This window comes from Papilio xuthus, unplaced genomic scaffold (assembly GCF_000836235.2).
Source record: "Papilio xuthus unplaced genomic scaffold, Pxut_1.1 DF826945.1, whole genome shotgun sequence".
NCBI lineage: Eukaryota > Metazoa > Arthropoda > Insecta > Lepidoptera > Papilionidae > Papilio > Papilio xuthus.
Window position 1 is genome coordinate 3,686,892 of NW_013531704.1, and position 6,000 is coordinate 3,692,891.

Genomic DNA, 6,000 nt, shown 5'->3' on the forward strand with positions numbered 1-6,000 from the left:
TGACTTTTAGATGTTACTTATTTATATATTTTCCAACGTGAACAATAACTCCACGAGTAGCTTAGTGACTGCAGCTGTCTCAACAAATAAGCGAATAAAAAGATTATTACGAAACAACAAGAACTTTACTTGGAGCTAAAATGTTACAGCTTGTTTTTCAGCTTCGCTATTGTTTTACTGTTCATTTCTTTCACATTGTTAAAGATTTTTAAATACATTGTTGGATATGTTTTAAAAACTTTAAAAATAGTATACAAATTAAACGGCGATGTTGGTTAAATTTTAGTCAAAATGACGCGAAATTTTGTGTTAAGAAATTTAAAATGTAAAACGTCGTTAAATAATAATAATTTTCAATGGATAATTTGTCATAACATGTTTACCCTTGTATTCAAAAAACTGCGTCGTCATATCTTAATATTAATAATATAGAAAGATGACATGGTAGAAGTTGAGATTCAAAAGTTCAAGTGGGATTCAAGTACTTTTTATGTGAGTTTAATTGCTTTTTTACGTGTTACGCTTAGTTACGTGAACACATGGATAAAACAAGTCATTTGTTTCTTATCTGCATTTCTATTGTATTATTAATTATATTTAATTTGAAAAGTTTTAATTAAAAAATTCAGAGTACACATGCTTATTATCGTTAGGCCTTATCAATCAAAGTAAAATGTCAGGCCGAAAATTGTCATGTGATCGATGTTATTTTTATATTGACATTAATTGAGACGAATGGATACAGTGTCGTTAATACGTGAAAATGACTACGTTATCGATGTTAATAACAATAATCAAAATTATTTTTAGAATTTCAACAGTATTGCTATGTATTTTCCCTGTATGTGGGTCAATATCTTTCTATTAAATAAATAATAGAGTTAATTAAGGTTATCTTTTGATCCATGTATAATTTTAGTTACGGAGCTTGGATGCAGCACAAAGTGCTCATTATTCATTGTTATAACTTATAAAAGAGCTGATCTTGGAAAAGAAAAGTCAAAGGCGGGGAATCTCCGTTCCAAACAATCCCTTCTATTTCCATAAATTTCCATACAGTGACATTTTAAGTAGATAATGGGAAAACGTATTCCCTCTTTATACGTAATTGAGGGGATGAAATTCTTTAAAAATTGCGAAAGAATAAATCAAGTTTACTCTATAAGAGAATTTTTAGCTTTGTATTTTTTGACAAATCTGTGCTTTTTAAATTATGAGATATTACGGAAGATCAATTTAACTTTTGTATTTTTTAAATACATCAATGATTATTTCTTATTTTTATTATGTGGCGACTTTAGTAAAGAAAACGTTGCAATGCGAATGCTATGCGTTAATCTGTATTGTAAAGTGTACGTAGTTGAAAGATAAACAAGAGAAGGATTACAGAGATTCATTGCTGGATACATTCCGGTGGCAAGCTGTGCAGCGAGAAATAAACGGAAAGGAATTTTATTGAGAGATCTAAAAAAAAAAAATCTGAGACTAAAGTGGATTCAACTTAAGTGATAAAAGTGTAAAACTTAAATGCTAAAAACTAAACAGAATCATCAATTTTGACATCTTATAATAATGACAATGTCAGAATAATGCGTCAACATTTCATTAGATTAATACCACGATATAAAACCGTCTGCATTACTACCGAAACAGCAGACAATAAGAGCGACCCCTCCGATGAAAAGAGTTACATGTATTATGGGGGCTCTATATAAAATTTAACTTTAATTAAAAGTGATGTGCTTTGTTATAGGTAAAATGCTTCTGTACAGATGTTTTGGAAGTGAAAACCCACAGTAATGTTAAACTAGTTGAAGTAAAAAGGTCTTATAAAAATGAATAACATCACCTGGACAGTTACTAATTTAAAACAATAAAAAAACATTTGCGGCACAGAGTCGCGTTGAATACGAAATGAATTGCCGCAAAAACTATTATTTATTCTGCCTCCGTAGCTAAAGACTTTCGAAGTTTAATAAGAGAGTTTTTAAACAGCAAGAAATATGTTTTTATTTCTTTTTCTTTTTATTTAGAACATAAAATTATACTTCTTTTTAAATACAATACCGTTTTTAGTAAAACAAGTTTCATTATTTCTTAATGTACTAGTGGTCGCCCACAACTTTGTCAAGGCAGATTTCTTAACGTAGCCTAACAGCCTGCTTGCATCACTTTTCCCCTCAAAGTCTAAATCGAACCAACCCTTCCGAAGATTACCGGGAACAAACGACCTTGCCGACAGACTAACAGACAAATAATATAAAAATAGGTTTTAATTAAAAAATGCACCATGTGTGCAAATGTGACGGTTTTTTCGATATTATTCTGCTGTACACCGGACTTCATCGAAATCCGTAGAGCCGTCTTGGAGACAGCTTCTATAAAAATGCTTTCGGATTTATAATATTACGAAGATTCTGACTTAAAACAGTATACTGGTTAATCAGGAAAACATGTGAAAACCGTAAATCATCAAACAGTTAAATTAATTTGTATTTATCAGTAAATTACTGTTTCAATTAACTTCATCGTAAACGAAATCTTTTAATTCGTTTGAAGGTATTTACAAAGTGTGTATTCAGGTGAAGCAATCTGGTAAAGCAAACCAACTGCCTACTGTTTGCGTAGGATCACCTCAACTGTTTAATAACTTTATCATAAAGTAAAGTACGACCAATTATTTTTAATTATTATCTTTAGCATCTTAAGATTATTATTTAGGTAAAGTTAATATAGAAATAATCATATTTTCAGATGTAATATAACATTCTCGTGTCACAATGGTAGTTACCATACTCTTCCGAAGCGGCTTGACCGATTTTGGTGAAATTTTATATATTATACATATTCAGTAGGTCTGAGATTCAGTTACTATTTGTTTTTAATAATGCGCGAGGACAGCTTGTTATATTTAACATATCCAAATAAGTCTACTTTTGTAAGTGAAACAAATATATTAAACTGAAAAGGATATTTAGGAGAGTATTGAGGGAATGAAGATTTTCAATTCTATAAATGCCCGTCTTTACACTTTTGAACACAATGATTTTTGGTATTTTTAGGAAAAAAATCCTAAAACGAGCCAGTGTATTGACGCAACACTGGCCTTACTAAAATGTCGATGTTTATGTCCCCTCACTATTCATTCTGACACTGGACTTTGTAACGAAAGCACGTCATTCGCGCCAAATGATTCTAAATAATACTGTCTAAAAGTATCTATTAAAGTCATGACGTATTTTTATTGCAAAACATAGATAGGGAGAGAAGACAAAGCATTATTTCATACTCGAGTTTATTTTTAAATTCCACCATGTTGGTAAAGTAAGCCACGAACAAGGTATACTCTCGAAGAATAAATTGGCTGTTTATCGCAGTGAGAGGTGAAACAAAAACGCCTTATGAAGAGCTAATTCAAACCGCTTTATAGTCTCGCCTTACAAACGTGGCAAAAAGTGATCGTTGTTCTTTTTACCCTGTACTGTATTGAAAATGGTAAGGTTTTATTTTACCAAAAGCTGTGTAACATAAGTATCTGTTTAGTTAACAGAAAAGACTTTTACATAAAGATTTAATTGACTTTAAAATATGGACTTGACTTTTAGTTATGGATAAAACAGGTGAGGAAGTTTTTTTTATTTCATTAGGTGGCAAACGAGCGAGCGGCCACCTGAAATCACTGAAATAGCGAAGTGACCTTTGTCCATAGACATACGCAATTGCATATGCGTTGCCTACTGCACGGAAAGAAAATATTTTCCCTTCCCATGCATTCTCTCATCCGGAAAGTCCACTTCCACCTCCCATCCTTTCCTTATAAGAAAAAGGGTGGAAAGGGAAAGAGGACTAAATTAGGCCTCCGGGATGCAACCTTATCAGACAAAACGCGAAACTACTTCCACTTCACGCCTGTCTTCTTTGTGGTCGTGGTATTTCACCGGGCGAGCCGGGCCAATTTGTGCGAAGATGTTATAGCGGGCTCTACCACTGTTAAAAATATATTTCTAATTTTAATATAAACCGGGATGAAAGAAAGCCTGCTGTTAAACGACAACAGCTACCATAAATATCAACTACAACGCGTTGCCAACATCCCTGTAAAGACAAAAGGATCTCTATTTTATACCTTAATGGTACATTTCCCTTTCTCTCTGTTGTATATCTGTGGCATACTTAGCTACATTCTTTTTTTTTTCTTTGGAAACGAAAATGGTAACAAAACCTCTTTTGAGTGTACATTTTATAATTTCTACTTAAAGCCAACTAATAATCGAATTGTAAAATTAATTTTAAATAATTGTTCATTAAATGAACATTGCACGCTATACCGCTTATTTAGGTCACAAATAGCACACATTATTGAACTGAATTATTATAAAATAATTAGAACTAGTATCGTTTCACGCTGCTAACGCACGTTCTTTGTTTCTGATATCGTTTCCAGTTGTTCAATTATTTCCAGTTTAATAATACTGTGAAACCAAAGCGTATTTTAGTCATTGTATAACTAAGTACTAGATAGAATCGCACATACGAACAAAAGCATCAATATGAAACGGGCACGAAGTGTAAGGAATTATCGTAAACAACTGCTGGGTATTGTGCTCGTTAACAGCACTAATATTATTTGCTTTTGTTATAGTAATATTTTTTATATGCTAGGTAAAATAAAAGTATTAAAACTTACTTCTTACTAATATTATAAATACAAATGTTTAGATGGATAATAGATGGATGTTTGTTGGAATGTATCACCGGAATGCTCAAAGAATCTGGATGAAATTTGGCACAGACGTAGAATATAGTCTGGAAGAACACATAGGCTACTTATCAACTTTTTTAGTAATTCCACGCGGATAGAGTCGCAGGCGAAAACGAGTTATAGAGAAAAGGAAAAATAATTGTTTGGCTTTCTTGCGCAGAATTGTCAAGCATCGGTAGTTTTTCCAAATTCCACCATTTTAAAAATTAATAGTCCCTAACATATTCGCAACTAATTGTGTTAGAGTGTATTTCTAACTCGCTAAGCATACCTGTAACGTGAATTAGATTTTAATTAACATGATAGTTAATTAAAATCCGTTCCCAGCTGTAACACGTCTATCTGATTAATCAAACAGTTATATGACTGGAATCCGCGTCAACGTTATTTACTGTTCACTTCTCCTTCGATACCTGTTTGATTAATCAAAGGTATGAGAGCATGTAAGCGAGTTTGTATAACAAATCAAATATGTTATAAAGCCAATAATCCTTATTATTAATAGGTATATTGAAACCATAAGGCATACAAGATAAACAGATATTAAAGAAACAGCTGATTTGCTATATTACAATATTATTATAAATGCGAATGTTTGGGTGGTGGATGGATGTATGAATGGATGGCTGAATGTTTCTTTGAAGGTATCTCCAGAATGGCTGAAAGAATCTTGATGAAATTTTGCATAAATGTATAGTCATAACGCATAGTCTGGGAGAAGACATAGGCAACAAATTAAGTTTCTTTTTAATTGCGTGCAGACGGAGTCGCGGGCAACAGCTAGAATACTATCAAAGTTAGTTCATAGGCAGTATTTTATTTGGTTCATTCAAGTAATCATGTCCGTCAGAGTATAATTCCAAAACCACTAACGTCGCATCACACAGTAAATTCAGCTATTTAGCGGCTTAAACTGCTTAAAGGCTTAATGAACGGCGTCGGTTTCAATTCATTATGGTACCAACACAGAATACGCTTTACATTTGTGTAATTTAAATTAAACTTTAATCTTCATTTGATTTAGAATGGCTTGTGACATTTTTATGTGACTAGGTTATCACATATTTTATAAGTATTTCTTCGTATCTTTTGATTGAGTTTGAAACCTCTTTCCATGTTAATCCCCTTTCTCGATCCTATAGATTGGCAATAAGCGTCTATGGTCAAGCGACTATCCTTCATTTATTATAACCTCCTCCTTTTTGAAGTCGGCTTAAAATACTTTATGGTACGGTAAA